We start from the raw sequence: 18,469 nt of genomic DNA on the forward strand, positions 1-18,469 counted from the left end.
TGGCCAACCTATGTGAGGCCACCACACCATTGCACATAGTTACCCATCCAGATAAATTTAACACTGCCATACCATTATTTTCAATTGAGTACTGAAGAAGCCATCAGTTGTAAATGACATATTTACCATGAGAGCTAAACAACTTTCCCTTTTTAGGGACCAGAATTGTAATTACAAATTTTGCAGATTTGTAATTACATGCTTTCACCTGCCACTGTTATTACCTAAATAAGCAATTAAATAAATAGCAGTATCATCAAGGAAAAAATATAGTTGTCTTTTGAAGGTTCTGACCAAAAATTTTACTTTGAGTCCATCCATATGCAGACAGACAATACCTACATTTCAAGAGTAGTGTGTTGTGTACATGCAGACTCTCATACATTCAAGAGGCAGAACTGAGAAAAAGATAGCAGCTCAGAAGTCAGATGTTTTGGAGACACTGCTCTAGAAACCATTAGAAAATTCTCATGGCTTTACGTGTATGCTTCCTCCCTTATGCATGGCATTCCCACCACTGTTTTGTTTTTTCAGTCATCCCATGCCCACCAGTATCTGAAGCAAAATCAGTCATTTTATGTCAAAGCCACACAAGCAATGTATTGCAGGGGAAATAAGAAAGAGAAATAAAGAGAGCAGGCACATACATTCTGGAATACATACCAAACTGCAGCTATAAATGTAAAGACTTCCTGCCTGCAATTCAGTTTCAAAGAGACAAAAATTGAAATATATTATTTATTTAGTAGCCCATACATGCATGTTTTCATAACACTACCAGAAAGCAGAAAAAAAATTAAACAATTATACTTCAATTTCATGTATACAGGCTGTTGAATAACATCAGAAAAGGTTTTGCTTATGTAAAAAAATAAGTAGTTTTATAGTGTTTCTGAATTGTCTCTTTATGAAGTTCTAATATTGATTGGTATTCAATCAGATTTTTTTAATTAGTCAGATGAATTAAACAACAAGTGACATTCACATGTTGATAAATCCTTCTCCACTTCATGCTTGCCAGATAGTGGTTTCAGTATGCCGAAGTACCTTTTCAGACCTTTTATTCTTTAAGCTGTATTCCTTGGTATAATCAAGTAACAGATCTCAACATGAGTCCCAAATATAATGCACAGACCCTAAAAATTTTATGTAATCCTGTTTCAAACTGATTCAATATTCAAAATATACAGTTTACTCCCTGATAGCTATATATTTTCATTATAAATAATATCTTAATTTATGAGGAAATACATTTTTTTCATCATTATAATGTATCTTTGTTCCTAGTTTATGTGTGTACATAATTCAGACAGAAATTAGTGCTGAATGTTACTTTAAAAAGTTACTTCCAATAATCTCATAATAGCAGAAAAAACCTAATTAACTACAACTTTATATTCTAGTTATTGGTTGGATTCCCAAAGCAAAGAAAGGACTTGTGATCCTTTGTCCAGAGTAGGTGGAAGCTACATATTAACTGCAGGATAACATTTTATCTTGGTTAAAAGTACAGACAAATTCTGAGACAGTTTTTTCTACATGTATAGAGTCAACTGAATATCACATCTTCTCAAATAATAAACTATGCCAGGTTAGGCACAACTGTGCAAGTGTGCACGATTTATCTTATACACATACACATATAAGTTTTCTCTTGTATCTTGGGATCTTGTTAGTAACACTCCCAGATATCATGCTTCCCATTAAAAAATGTGATTCAGCACACTGGCTGAATCACATTGGCTTACTGACATGGCAGCATGTAAATCAGACTAGCAAAGTACATACTAGGATTTCACAACTTTCTTCTTATTCAAATAGTTCAGCATCTGTCAAAACATGAATAAGAGAGTGTCACCGACATAGTTTATGAAAAATCCTTTACTTAGGAATTTTCCTCTCCTGAGAGCTGAGAAGCCTCAGGAGCAAACTGTAAACAATTCTTATCTGCTGCTGTGGAATGCCACGGGAAAATCTCTGATTGGCCCCGTCGGACTGTTTCCAGTTGAGAGCCTATCACGGAGCACCTGCCCAGCGTCTCGGGCTGGGAGATCACATTCTTTTCTATTCTTAGGATAGCCTTGGTAGTGAAATCTCTAGCTTTATTCTTTTAGTATAGTTTTTATATCTTATATATCATATCATAATAAATCAAGCCTTCTGATACATGGAGTCAACTGTCTCGTCTCTTCCCTCATCCTGGGACCCCAGAAAACCATGTAACAAGAGAGCTCAGAGGAGGTGCTTCCTTTGCTACCATAGTCAAAAATATTTTACAGAGACTCAAAATTTCCTATGCATTTTAGAGATACATCTTATATAAATATATACATATAAGATATGCAGTTTATTTACTTTTAGGAGGGATAAGGAAACAAGTGTAAGGACTTTGAGATTATGACTTGCTGTCAGGATTTGGCTACTTGTTGCAATCCATGAGAAAATATCCACTGCCCAGGGCTGGAGCTGCCTGGCCACTGTCCTGCTCCCTGGTGAGGTGGTTGGACAGTCCTGGCTAACTGGTTCTTGCTTGCTACTGTCATGGGGACAAGATCTTTAAAGCTTAAGTATGGCATATGTGGCCTTAGCATGCACTATCAGCAAAATAGAGTTGAGTCAGCTGACTCTCATCAAAATGACAATTTAAGGTGTTGTAGTGCAGTTATGAGAAATTAATTCTGTGCATTGTTCAGATGAAAGAAACCCCTTTGAGAGGAAAGAGGGGAGAGTCCTCTCCTAAGAGGGAAGTACAACACAGGATAAGCTGCAGCTACTTTTGGAAGTGTCCAATCTGGAAGGAAGCCCAATTCCCTCACACATTAAACGGTGGTTCAAAACACAAAGGAGGATTCCAGGGTTCCCTGTCTCCAGGATTTATTGAAGAATAATGATCACCTCCTTCAAATACTCCTTTAAACTGTAGAAAAGGTAGAGAGGTTGGGAAGACTAACATATTAACAAACAATGAACAGGCCTTATCTAATGTTGAATCTCTCAGCAACACTCCCCTTTTTTTTTTTTTTTCTTTAATCTGAGAATCAGTAGTCTGTTATATACGTAATGTTGCTGAGTGGTATATTGATTAAGCAAAATTATAAACCATTGTAAATAGAAATTTAAGTCTTGTAGATAACATTCCCCTTACTCAATACAAAGAAGAGGTGATGTTTTGCAATAAGTACATCACACTTAATACATCACAAGTTTAAATGACTGCTTACAAAGCCCAGGACAGACAACATTTCGTCCACTGACATCCACACAGGTGCAAAAAATTTTAGGGGTTTTACACTCATAATGGCTATGATTATAATTCTAGGGGGTATATAAGTTACTGTTGTAACATTGTGCTTTACTGCAGGTGTCTAATACCTTTACTGAAGGTATCTAATACCTACACACATTTTACCATTCCCTTGGTAAGAGCAATATAAGCCCTATAAAATGTGGCCTGTACAGTACTAACCATAAAGTTTGATGAACCAGAATTTGTTTTTAAAGTGTTCATCAATAATTTTCATATTTACAGATTATCAGGAGTGAAGTAATTTCACAATGTAAAATGTACAGGGAGGAGTGCAGCATGTACATGGAGGAGTATGCTCTCTTTAAACATCGAAAAAATCTTCCTTATTACCAGCCCTAAAACCATGATGTGCTGTTTTACCTTCAAAACAGGTAATGTACTGTACATGTCTGTTTAATTAAGATCTTATTATGACCATCAGAACAAAATATTAGATTGGTCTTAAGAGACCACATTGCAACAAGCATGCTAAGCATTTGCCTTAAGTGATAACAGAGAAACAAAGAACAGGTATACTTGCTAAAACAGGTTTCTTTCTAATTGCTTCCTGTCCTTTACACCCGGGTAATATTCTGCTTTACCACTTTACATTAGAACCCAGTGCAAAAAATTTTCAAAGCTAACTTGCCAGAATGCAGCCCATCTTGACTACAGAAGGAGCAGAGTCAATCTTTGCCTAATTCACTGCCCTCACTCAACTCAGTCTGATACTCAAAGGTAAGGCTTTTAGGCCAGCTACCCTGTAAATTGCTGAGGTATGTCATCCAACCACATCCACAATGTGGTTGTGATGCAGAAGGACAGTTGTACACATGGCTAGAAAAGGAATAAACATGTGAATGAAAAAGCACAGGAAATGAGACTCAGTAATAAAGGTAAACAAAATAAAGGGAATTTTGCACTTCCAAGAAAGTTCAGTAATAATTATTGTGGTGAAAGGCGAGACTGTCTCCAAGATCAGAAAGGTAAATTTGCTTCAGAGAAAAAGATGCTATCCAGAACATCCAGAAGTCTCAAAGGGGGACTGGAGATAAAAGCTAAAAGTGGTCCACTGAGAATGGAAAATGTCTGACACTCCGGAGCAAGCAAGTGCAGAAAGGCTCTCAAACAGCAACAACAGCACGTCAGCTGAAGAGGTAGAAGAGATTTTTTCCAGCTCAGACTCAAGCTTTGCACTAACTATTCCCATGAAAGCTGCACTAATTGAAGTCCACAGGGGATGTACTCTGTGACCTCTGATGCTTTTAAAAGAGACAGCATTACGCCTATCAAACACTAACACAGTTTTACAGCTTTGACTTACAATTCACTACACCTTTCTAGCAGTATATTATACTTCTAATACACAGAATGAAACTTTTTTCTTACTGAATATGAACATTTCAAAGTCCTTGTGAGTGATTTTAAGTTATTTCTACCTGCTTTCTATGTTCCTTAGGAAAACTAGGGCTGTAAGCATTAGACAGGCAGCTAAACTCTTGAGGTGTTCCTTTATATTATTTTAGATCTTGGGGTGCAGTCTCAATTTAGAATGAAAGTTATTCAAGGATACTTGCAAATTTTCCTCTCTGTGACATCAATTTCAAAAGCTTCTTAATAAAAAAAAATCTCCAATTCTTCTTAATGAAAAAAAGAGAGCTGAATTTAGTCTAATCCATTCAGCACTACTACACTAGAAGAAGATAAAGGATCGAGTAGATAGAGGATATCAAAAATAATTTTAGATATGAAGATATCCAGTCATAAAAAAAAAAAAAATTATTCTAAAGTAGTCCTTTCACTTTTCAGTGACACTGCCTTCCTTTATTCTTTTAACAATAATAACAAATATATTATTTGTTTTTAGGTAAGTCTGGTATTTAAACTGGAAACAGGTAGCAATTATAGTTTAACTATAAATATGTAATATGATGGAGAGTAATTTGTGATTAAGTAGATGTAATTCACAAGAAAAGCTTGTTTTGACAAACCACATCTGTATAGTGCAACACATATATTAAGTATAATATTTTTCTGTTGTCCAGGTAGATTGCAACAGTTACATCCCATGTGTAGATTTATTTTTTTTAACTATTTTAGGCATTGATTGAACAGGCTTCAACAACTGAAGTGAATTGGCAAGCTATTTGAAAATAAAGTACTCTGGAAATGAAAAAAAGAGATCCCTAGTGCAACTACATGGTATAGAGAGGCTCTAGGTAATTATTTTCTTTATTATAGTAGGGGCAAGAGAAAAAGAGGCAGCAACATAAGAGGCAGCAATTTATACTATGGTAACACAGAGAGAGAAAAAAAAATAGAAACAAAAATAATAGGATAAACTAAATAACAATCCATGAGGTAATATAAAGTAAGGCCCTATGTGATTAAAGCAATTTTACCATGAAAGCAATAACACATGGTTGAACTTTAAATTTAGATATGAAAGTGGATGGGAAGGAATCAGTATTACCTATCAAAGCTGACAATGAAAGAGGGGTCTGGGGTCTAAAAATATCTTTAAAGATTTTGAAAAGAATACATTCTTTTTCTTACCCTCTGGATACAAGATTCTCTATGAAAAAATTTAACAGTTACAACTGACAATTGCAATGAAAAACAATGTCAGCCAAGACAACTTTAGCTTTGGGTTCTGTCAGATTACTTTTTCCCACAAATATATGTTAAAAAAGAGTTTTAGCCAAGGATTTGAAGGAATTTTTGTGTATGCACACAAGTGTTTCCAAAAAAAAGGTATCATGACAAAATGAGTGCGGCGTTTGTCTCAACAGAGAATAAGCAGACATGGAACCTGGCAGCAGTGTAAATCTTGCACATCTGAAACTTTTAAGTTTCTTACAGGTTGTGTAAATTAAGTGCCCAAAGCAAGGTATGATTACAGTAACTAAAACTGGATTTTGCTTCTAGTCTTTTTGTATCTCAGTATTTAGACGACAAATTACCACTACCAATCATATAAAAGTACCAATACTTCTAAATACGTGCAAACCTTAAAAGTCACACAGTTGTGGACTAGCTGCCATTGTTCTGCATATATAGTGGTACCCTAATCTTAATAAGAGTTCAAACCTCCTTTTAAAATTGTGAAGTCCCTTACCTACTCTAGTCTTTCATCTTTAATCAAGGGCTTTGAACCCCATGATAACCTTGAAAAAATCTGAATTCCAGGCAGTCTACTTGCTTTGTCTTGTGACTCAACAGCCTTTTTTACTGATGAATCCTCCTCTTAAAAAAGCTTTAACATGTAACTTTTCCTAAAAAAAAAAAAAAAAAAAAAAAAAAAAAAAAAAAAAAATCATTAGGAAAATAAAATAAATAAAACTCTTGAAATAAATGAAATAAATAAATGAAACTCTTCTAGTTTATGATTGGTCATCTTAATATCTATTTTCTCTTCAGGAACACTTTGGTTTTTACCCCACAATAGAAGAGAATCTAATTACATATCTGTCCACAAAGCAGATCCTCCACCATCTGCAAGGCTCCTAATCTTATTCTTCCTAACTGTGATCCATTGCTCTCTATGTCAGGATGTCCCCTACAGAGGAAGGGTAGAGCCATTCATACTACGTTTGAACAAAAGACCTCTCAGTATTCTGAAGTGCTACTTCAAGGTTTTTTTAAAGAACATTTTACTGTTCTGTGTGGGACTTGCAAAACCATCTCAGTCATGCAACCAAATGCACTTAACACTTCCAATTCAGTCTTTAAAAAACGTTAGCACTATCATAAAATTAGAGAAAAAGAAGGTTTTTAACATTACAAAAAGATGAAGAAAGGGAAAAAAATCTCTGCGAAAGGATCCTGGAAGACTAGGTTCCAAAATTACAGAAAACATGTTTCTAAGGATGATATGACTAGAAAAAAAAATTAGACTGGGAAAAACCTTTCAAGGAAGTGCGTCCCTTTCTCCTCCCTATATGAGAGATTGATTATGCTCAGACCCAAAGTAAGAATACTATGACCTCCCCTGTCAAACTATTACAGTGCTTCCTTAAATCTATGTTCCTTAATGTGTATCTCCCAAAATCAGCACATCACACCCTGAAATCATTATTTTTGTTGAGGAAAGAAAGACTACTTATATAACTAGTGGGTTATTTTTCTGCTTGATGTTCAGAATCTTTTTAACTAATCTTGTTCAAGTTTATGATCCACTATGGCCCTTTTCTAAAGAATTGGCCATTATTTGTATTTGTGTAGTTGGTTTTTCTTGACTAAGTGTAGCACACAACAGTCATCCCTGTCAAAATTCTCCTTTTCCAGCAATTTCTCAGAAACAGGTGGAAATCTAATCTCAGCACACCTGCAGTATTTGCCATCTTCTTGTCATCTACAGATTCAGAAAGCACCAATTTCAGACTGTGAAAATGTTAAAAAATCAGTCTTGAGAAAGGCTGTGATACTGTGGTTTTAAATTTAAATGGGAATAGCTATTTACATTAAACATACAGTAGCACCAAGGTCATTCCTAAATCTAGGTCAAAGACCCAAATTGTCATGTTGATTCTTTGATGATTTTTCAAAGACTTCTCACGTGCAGTATTATCGACAGAAAAAAAGTTCCTCTTGCTTTTTCTATTAAATTATTGAATTCCTCCTTTTTCATTGTACATTGTACAATTCCTTCTCTGCTGAGCTGGGCAAACCTAGTAAAAATGCAATACTAAATCCAGTGAAAGCTGTGTGCTACTTGGTGTAAGAAATGAAAGGGCATACCTGGTACACAGAAGAGGACCAACAAAGTCCAGAGAATAAAGTAAAATAATTTTAAGGAAAAAGGAAGTGAAAGATCTAAAGAAAAAAAAAATTTCACTCTTGCCATATAGGAATGAAAACTAACCAGATAAAACCCAAAACACTTGAAATACCCCAAACCTCTTTTTTTCTTTTTTCTTTTTTTTTTTCTTTTGTCTTTTTCTTAAATTGAATCCTGGGGGCAGGAATACAAAGGAAAATGGAACATTAATCAGCTGTGCTTCTTGCTCCTGCCTCAAAAATCAACTGCATTTTCACAAACAAAACTGATAGATTTTAAATATCTCTTCTCTGATGACTGGGCTGTATTATGTACAATACTGTTAAAAAGCTCATAATGCCCCATTCAAACATTCCTCAAAATTATGACACAAGTTTCAGTTTACCTGAGTTCATAGCCAGGATAATTTTACTTATTGTGACATTCAGTTTCTATTGCAGCTTTGAAATAAGCAAAGTTTGAGGAGAAAAAAGTTCTCATCTTTTCTATTAGTTACTACTGCTAGTTAGTACTGCAGGAAACTGGACAAAGAAAACACATCAGCAGTGAAATTAATGTAGTAAGATCAATTGTGCTATAATTTTAGTCTCTACAGTTATTTGTAATATTTCTAAAACACAAAGAAAAAACTTATAATTCTTTTGTAAAATTACAAACTCTCCTTAGGTTGAGTCCCAGATCTGGAAAAAATTCTTGGTTGCAATCTTCAATTTTATTCTGTCTTTTTAGTTCTACTCAGAGACTAAATTATGTAGACACCCAAAGAGATATTTCTTTATATCCTTACGGAGAGGCTCACTCATGTGAATTCCCTTCCAATCCAAGAAAAAAGATCTGTAAGTACTCAAAGGAAAGGCAATATCAGCATTTCACTTTGAGCTCAGAAAATCCATATTTCTTTTCACTAGTTTCCTTAAATGGTGTTTTTAAAAATCAGAAACTGTGAAGCAAAAAAAATTAAAAATAAATAGTCCAATAAAATTAACACAGAACAGAATTTTAAAGATTCTTGCAAAGCATAGTACATGTTTTCAAATCTACATTTTCATATCTTGCATCTCTACAAATGTGACAACTTCATGAGTTGCTTGTGAATGTAAAGACTGTGAATATCAGTAAAAAAAAACAGGAGACCCCAAAAGAAAACGTAAAAAGTACATTGATAGATATGATATTGATGGCAGCATTTATTCATCACAGCAATGTTTAAAGACCATTTAAAATGGTTTGTTTTTTTTTTTGTCTCTGGAGCACAATGGGGTTTTCTGTGATGGAGATGATTGCTACTACCAGAAGCCATTATATATTTTTTGTGGATTTCATACCAATTTTTAATATATCATTGGTATTTTCAATAGCATTGTCTCATGGTATTTCCTTTCATTTCAACAGAGAATTTTAGTAGAAAATTACAAGATAAGTTTTCTTGAATTCTTAGTGTTCAATGGACATGACAAATCAGTCCATATTAACTTTGGCATCTACTTGGTATTGCAAAGAAGAATGAAACTATGAAGTTCTTTTCTCAAAATTTGGATCAATATTTCAAATCTTACAGCTTCAAGGGAAAAAAGAAGAAATATCATGAAAGGCTCAAAAGTCTGCAAGATTTTATTAATAGCTTAGATATACTGCAATGCCATCAATGTTTCAAAGCCGTATTTTCAGACACATAAAAATTCTCTATCTTCCTTCTACTTCTTTACACAGGACAAGAGACATAGCAAATAAAAATGAAAAATGATTTTAAAATTTTTCCTTCAGCATTCCACGGCATACAGTAATTGTCCAAAATTTAAAGGTAGAATGAAAAAATGTATTTAGACGTAGTTCAGCAGAAATCTAGGGTAAAATGAAAGATTTTTAGTTTTATGTTTGGGGTCATAAGAAATCAAGCTTTTAAAAAATTGCTCTTAACTTTTAGTAAGATGAATCAGAAGTCAGAAATTACTAAAAGCTACTAAAACATCATAAAACATCATAAGCTATGTTGCTTAACAAAATGAAGTAATTGGATCTCATTCACTGTAAAATGAAACTGATAAGAAAAATTGAGTTACATTTCAAAGAAGATTATAACTTCTATATGTGTATTAAAGGAAAGATTACTTATGCTTGGAGGTGCTTTTTTGGGGAGTGTGGTAAAGGTGGTTTTTTTCTTTTTTGTCTTTTGGTTTGGGTTTTTTGTTTCTTCATTTGTTGGCTTTACTTGGTTCATTTGTGTTTTGGTTTGCTGGATTTTGAGTTTGGGTTTTTTTGTGGGTTTTTTTGTTTTTCTTTTGCTTTAATTTGTTTTGGTTTGGGTTTTTTTTTTGGTTTTGCTAGTTTATTTTCAGGTTTTTATTTTGTTTTTATTTTTTTCCTGAAAAATTATGGTATTAATAAGGTCTGTAATTCTGGCTTGAAGTCTAAACAACTGCAGCTCAAATGCCAATGTATGGGTTAAATATATCACACCCTTAACTATGGTTCCAGCAATCAAAAAAAGGACAACAACTCACCCTCACAAAAAACAAGCAAAATTATCCCCAAGTCAACCCCAAACAAACAAAAAACAACAAAAAAAACTTAACCAACCAATCAAAAAAGGTTTAAGAAAAAAATCAACAGAACAGCCTTCTTGAGCTAGAAAACCATGTTAGAGCTAGAACCATGATAGTGAATCCTGTGTGTTACTCCTGAATTAAATACTAAGATGGCGTTTAAGAACTAGATGAGCTCTTAGGTCCCTTCCAACCCAAACCAGTGTGTGATTCAATTTCTACTATTCACTTTAATATATCTGAAGTATCACTATTTCCATGCAAATTCATTTGGGAATAAAACGTTCAAAATGATAACGAACAATTAAAATTTAATCTTGTGTCTCTTGGCTTTCATATTGTACAGTTTATTCATCCTATGATTTTCTGGATTACTTTTTAAATAAGGTAACTTTTCTATGACTTGTCTAGTTTTCTAGTCATCGGATTTATTAATTAAATAACATTATATTCCTAGAATGATCCAAAAGTACTAATGAACTAATATCTTCATCATTTACATAATATAATAACACAAAAAATATTTTGTGTTATTATATTAACAACAGAAAACAACAGAAAACAACAAACCTACAAGCTACTGTTAGCAAAATGTACCTTAATCTTTATTAATAAATAATACTTTTAGAACATAGACTGAACACAAATTCTTAGCTTTGAAAGAATTTTTTTTAACTATTCAGATTCCATTTTGACACTAAACCACTACAATTCCTGTGTAGTTCTTCATAACATCAGTGGAGGTGTAATGAAAATCCAAGACTATTACTGCAATCTTCTTCAAGCAATTTATACCATTCTTCCGATAATTTTTAATTTAACCCCGATATTTACTCATGAAAGATTTTATTCAGGAAACACAGAACCTGGTGCTAATTTAAAAGACATGTTTTCAATCCTAGTTGCCCTTTCCCATCCAGTCTCACCACAGCTGTTAACTAAATTGCGTATTTATATTTAATTTGTACCTCTTCAATTCCATCAATTCTCAAATCCAGTTGGAAGATGGAAATAAACAAGGAAAATAGACAATATCAAAAATTTCACACAAATGTCTGCGAGGAAGCCCATGAATCTGGGGGAAAACTCATGATGTTCAGAACATATCCAAAGAAGGCATAGTTTATTGCTATGTCAGGTTTCTACCATGCCGATCACTTTCAGCAACTGGTGAGAAAATAAGAGAGTCAGAGGGAAATATAGCAATATGGGATTGCATTTCTTCATTTTTCTCTTAGAAAAACTGGTTCATTTATTATATGTTTATATAATAATGTATATATATATATATATTTATTTATTTATTTATTTATAATGTTTATCATTTTAGTTGTACTTTCATATAATTTCTAAGTAGAAAACTGAGGGTCAAGCTGCTGTTACACATGGCAGTTAATCATTCTAAGAAGTTCTTATATGTAATTGTACCTTCAGACTTTTCAAACATTATCCATACCTCAGTTTTGTATTCCTACTGTTCCGTCTCTATTTAGTGACCCTGTTGGAAAACTGGAAGGTCAATCTGGCCACTTTTTCTCCTTGGTAGATACGCTTATTTCAACTCTTATTTAAATTTGCATCAGAAGTGTTACAAAAGAAACAAAGCCATATGACAGCCTCACAATTTTACAACATAAATTGTTTTAATACGTAATTTTAGGATGTTGTTTGTAATCTAAGTTGAGACCTTTTCGGCAGTTTTTTTTCTTTAATGGGATTCTGAAAAAAAAAGGGATATAGATGCATCTTGCTGTTTTGTAGTAACATGCTTCAGGACTAAAATAAAAAGCTGACCAAAGGAAAGGACAGATAAAAGGAAAAATAATAACATAAAAAAGATAATTCAATGGAAATTAATGATGTTAAATTTGACTGGAATTATAATTGTTCATGTTCATGGAAAAATAATGCAAGAAAAAAGAAACAAGGTAAATGTTTTCTCTGTTTTATTGCTTTATTCACATAGTTTTACCACTAGTATAAGAAATAATTAAAACCTAATTGTTTCATGCAATGCCAAATCTCAAAAGGCCCAGTTTCTTGACACTGCAACAATTTCCTCATATAGCTGAACTTACCTCACTTGAGAAGGAATCACTGATTGTTTGCCATCTCAAGGATATAAAATAGAATAAATAATTTTTTCATTGTTTATTTCAGTTAATGTCTTACCAAATATATATTCAGTGCCTAATTAAGAGCACAGTAAGTGGGCAGTGAGGAACAAATATAATCTTAAGTGCTAACTTATCTGGCACTTATTTCAATGCTTCTTTTAGAAATCTTGATTGAATGTCATGGTTTAGAAACCACATATTTAAATGCAGTTTCACCAGTTTAATACCTCTGTAAATTAATTTTGTAAACACAGAATATAATGACATATTACGTCAAGAACCTATCTTGAAATATAGCTCTGTAATGATATACCTCACCATGACAGGTCAATTATCAAAACATTTTAAGAAATTAAGACAGTTGTCCTTGGTGGACTGGCAAGACAAAATAAGTTCTATACACATCAGAATTCACAAATTAAAAAGCAGTGTTTCAGTTTCATTTTAATGAAGCACAACAGAAATTCTGTCTTCTCTTTACAAGTCCTCTGTTTTATCCTAAAGAAATTTAGGCAAACAGGAGATAAAGCAAATGGCTTTAATTTAAGCTTGGAGCTTTCTCCGTTTGAAGTAAGAGGTAAAAAGTAGTTTGAACACTGAACTTATCCTTGATAATATGTAAGTATGGATATCTTTCTACACTCATTTGTTTACTTAGCTAAGCAGTATATTTACAGCAAAGTGGCAACTATTTAGGAAACCATTCTACTTTTTGTGTTTGTTGGCAACTTATCAATAAAATTTTTTAGAAGAGAAAATACTAAAGTTGTTGTATTATAAGAGTATATAACTTTAATATATTTTTTGCTAGAACTAATATCTATTTTACTAGAACTAATTTTCATTATACCAGTCACTAGCTATTTATCTAATGCCCTGGGGTAAATATGAATGCTCAAAATAATTTTGGCATATTTATTTTATTTGCATGATTAGCCAAGTCAATATATTCACATGAAAATGGTTTAAAAGATATGGTTTGTATCATTGGTCAATCATACAGAAGAATTCCTGTAAAGGTTTATTAAATTTATGGGCTTTTTATATTGAGTTTGCAGATTTTGATACGTCTGCTATAATGAACACAGTCTATAATTCACTTTCACAGGCTTATTATTGTCCATAACTATTTTTCATCTAAAAGAGTGCTGAATCATGCAGTCTTTAACAGTTGTTTATATATTTATGAGGTTCTGTGTAGGATGAGCTCTGCTGTTCATAGATGAATCATGACTTTCAGCTGAAGGTGGGCAGAACCCATCTGTCTAACTTAGAGAAAGAAGCCTCTATGAGAGGAAGTATTATTTCAGCAACATACCTTTCTTGTTTCCTTAAGACACTTTAAATCCTTTTCTATTAGGCACTAAGACTATTTGCCACTGCAAAAGAAAGGAGATGAGAAGAAAAAAAATTCTGTTGTATTTCCAGTTTTAAAACACTTTTTTTGACATCAGTGCTAACAAATTCAACATCCAATAATTAAAAAAAGATGAAAAAGTCAAACTAACAAACCAAAACCAACTGAACATGACTTTCAAAGAGTTTAAAAAAAAAGTAAGTTTGCAGGTAATCTTGAAAATGAATGACTTAAGGACGAATTAGACAATTCTTCGAAGACAGAAGAATTAAATTGTAACTCAGCAGTTACACTTGGAATATTTAGGAAGAACAAAATGCTACTTGATAAGTTTATCTTGATAAGTTTAAAACCTATCTTGATAAGATTATCTTTTGAATAAAATATGCTATAAAAATGAATCTCCTAAGATCACCAGTGTCAGGGACATTTATAACTTTTCTATTACTTGAACTCACTGCCTATTCTACTTTACCAAGTAGTTCAGTAAATGTGTACAGCAAAATAATCCACATATCCTGTATTACAGGAAACTATACTTCAGCCTTGGTCTTACCTGGCCAAAGAATCTGACTGTACCGAAGTCTTAAATAGGTCATCCATCTCTTGAGAATGCTGTGCACAGCTAACAATGAAGGAAAGAATGAAAACTGGAAACAGCCATGAGGTTTGTTTAAAAAAAAAAAAAAAAAAAAAAAAAAAATCACACTTCAAATCCGAACAGCTGGATCAAGGCAGGAACAACTCATGGTGGCAGAAGTAGTGATCCTAGTCCAAAGAAAAATTCTGATATAAAGAAATTTAAAGTATTCCAAGGTCAAATACTATGCAATATCATAGAATGACTTGTGTTGGAAGGGATCTTACAGACCATCTAGCTCGGATCTCCCCACCATAGACAGGAACACAAAGACACTTTGTCATAGAAACTAGTATCTAACATATATGTGTTTATGAGCTGTCACATGGGTTTTTAGAGCACTGGCAGAAAACACATCACTGAAAAAAGCAGTGTTTTTCTCTTTAAAACAAGCTATTATGTAGACCAAATTTATCCAGAGCTTATGAAATACTGAGGCATGATAAAACTACCTATTATAGCTTCTCCCAAATGGGGAGTTCATTTAAAGATCATATTCTTCAGGAAGAGGAAAAAAGCTTCAAAACCCTGGTATTTCTTCTGTGCAGCATCTGCATTAGCTAGATTCCATTTGCTCAGAATCAGTGGCAGGTAAAAATACATTCATGAAATTGGACTCTGTTGTAGTTATTCTTGAATGAATTGAAGAAATATTATTCAGTGTTTCAAGAAAAGCTAGGCACTGTGTTTCCATATAAACCACAAACAGGCAATGTGTGTTTATATGCCTTCTGTCACACAGCATAGAGACAGAATGTATTTGTTTTCCATAAAAGCCTTTGTGTCAAAGTATAAATGAGACAATTACAGTACCATTTAGAACAGACACATTGACATAATAGATTTTTACTAGACTACTTGAGTAAGAAATCTACAATAAATATTTAGAAAATATTACTCTGTGGCAGGCTAGGAGCACTTAATTATCAAACTGCATTATTTAAATTTTACCTAATTTTTTTCTCTATTTGTATTTTCTAAAAAACCCCCATATTTTTTACAATGATGGAAATGTAGAATAACAAAAAGATATTAATCTTCTTGATGGTAAGTCTTCATTGTGTAAGAACTCAGATGGACGTGACCATTCCTAATTTAAAGTTCATTTTGATGAAGTATATACATGTGTGCCTGAGCAGTACCTGATATATTTTTTATCTCAATCCTGAATAGAAAGCAGATACATAATAAAAGACATATGATGCTAAAATATTTCAAGGCATTTGCATTATCTTAACTTAAAAACTAACTTTATAAAAATTGCTTTCTTTGTCTGTAATTTTAATCTAATGGAAACAAAGAAAATCACAGAAACTGGAAATAACCAAATACAACAAAATGTCATTTGAAAGCAAACTAAGGAAACACTGTATCATCAAGGTAAAATGAGAAATCTATTTTAATGATGAAAGGAAAGGAAGTGTAATAATATGTTTGCTCTCCACACCCAAGTATTTGCAATTAGGAACAAGAGATGGCTATTAACACTAAAAACTGGCAGGTAAGGACCTTGAATAAGGCTAAAAATGTATCAAACGCAAATCTCATTTTCTGCATTTCAAGGTTTCATGTAAAATCACTAGATCAGTCTACCTTACATATCAAGGAACAAAATTTTCAGTTTGTACAACTGATGCAGCGGAATGGCTATTTCTTCATTGCAGGAAATTGAAAAAAAAAAGGATAAATTATCATAGCAGGACTGCCAGAGACAGTATATTTTATTTTGTTCTGATTTACTTCTAATTTCATATTCAGCTCAAAGCACAATGATGCTGACTAATGAGCTGTAACATTACAGGTGAATGCATAAATTGAAATAGTTGTAAGTTTGTTTTAAGTCAAAACTACCAAAATAATCTTTTAATGCCTACTGATGCTTGTATTATTCCAAGATAACGTATTTCCCTAGAATGGAGTTAAAAGACACACCAGAAAAAAAAATCATACTAGCTCTTCTTACAGATCACTGCCAGTCCCTAAAACATACTCCTTCAGTTGTTAAAGTATGCCCTGCCCTTCTTTTTGACATGCAGGACCTGTATTTAATTACCTGAATTTAGTTTAGTCTAATGAAATCACACTAAAAGTTAATGTTTTGTTACAGAAATCTTTCAGCAGAATGTCACTCCAATAACAGAGTGAAAGTTAGCACTTTTATGCGCTGTGTCTAAAATTATCAGTGAGACTACATCTAAAAGAAATGCTCAGCAGGGTTTGGTACTGCTTCCATAATACTTCTTTAAGTTATTGTATGCAAATTGTCCTTAAAACATTTTAAAATAATAATAATAATTAGTCTTTATTTATACAGAGATCAACATTAGAACAGTCAAGAAACATACTATTTCTTCTGTGGAAAAGAAAAATGCTAAAGAAAAATAATAACTGTATGCAGAATAATACCCATGTTTACCAAGTCTCAAATCAATAGTATTCCAGCTTGTTCCTTATCATGCTTTTCCAAAACAGTAGAATTTTGCACAAGGAAACAAACAAATGAAGCAAACAAAACAAAATAAATTAACCAATCAAGCAGTTAAAAAAATAAAAGGACTAACTATGACTTGGCCCTACTTGCTTAATTCTATTGGTTTGTTTGGGTACATTTCATCTTATAAAAAGGAAAATAAGCACTTCTTGCCAGTTCCACATGTAAAGACTGTAGGGGGATAGAATATAAGAAAATAAAGGTAGTGTAGAAAGTAATCTTACCCCTAAGGAGCTGCAGCTGGGCCAGTTATCAAAGATTAGGAACAGGCCTGACTTTAACAGGCCACAGCTGTAACCAGTGAGAAGAAGAGTGCTATAAAAGACTGGGTTGGGTGTCCAAGAAGAGGAGTCTGTTGGCTACTTTGTGAAGAAGAAAGAGCCAGTGCTCTGAGGAGACGTCCACAAGAAACACCAAGAAGGTATGAAACTTTTGCTATAAAGTTTCATGTTGTCATCTTATTGCAGGGTATGGAACCCCCTGCAATAAGAGGACAACAAAAGACTGTATCAAAGGCAGGACAATACTCATAATAATTCAAATCTGACTGTAATTTCTGCACCAAAGTAGCATATTCTAGAGTAAGGCTAAACCACATGACATGACCAGCATACCCAGATGTTCTCTGCCTTTTTTCACCATTCACATTTTAATGACTCATACACTTAAATATACAGTTATTGTTAGCTTAGCTTTTAAATGAGCCTTTTGGGTGGATAACCTACCTACTGACTTTGAATTTTTGTGTAACACTGAAAAGTAGAAGTTAGAATATGTATATTAAGATCAAATTTTTCTCATAATAAAACCAATTAAAATTATTATAACACATCTAAACAAAGACTGTGCAGATTTATAGATTGCGGGCTGTTGTGCCACATCGCAAAGTCCAGTGTGAGGGGTCACAATCTGCAGTTCTCAAGTCATCCCTTTTGGGCCTAATGTGTTTCCAAGGAGCTTACAAATTAGGCAGTAAATGTTCTGGATTTTTCTCCCTGTTTTGTGTACAGAATGGGAAAAGCAGAATTCATTGCATCACATATATTTTTTAAATTGATATATTCATTGCAGGGAAGGCTTATTCTTGTACAAAAATACCCACACAGAAAATTTAGAAATCTGCTTCAGTTCAGCTTTTGCTGGCTAAATGGTATATTGTGTTGTATTAAGATATTTTTAATTATTCTGAAAGTATTAAAGATTTGAATTTGGTTGTCATCACTACCTGTGTACAAATTCTGAATGTGTAAATTTC

Source organism: Serinus canaria, chromosome Z, assembly GCF_022539315.1.
Source record: "Serinus canaria isolate serCan28SL12 chromosome Z, serCan2020, whole genome shotgun sequence".
Taxonomy (NCBI): Eukaryota; Metazoa; Chordata; class Aves; order Passeriformes; family Fringillidae; genus Serinus; species Serinus canaria.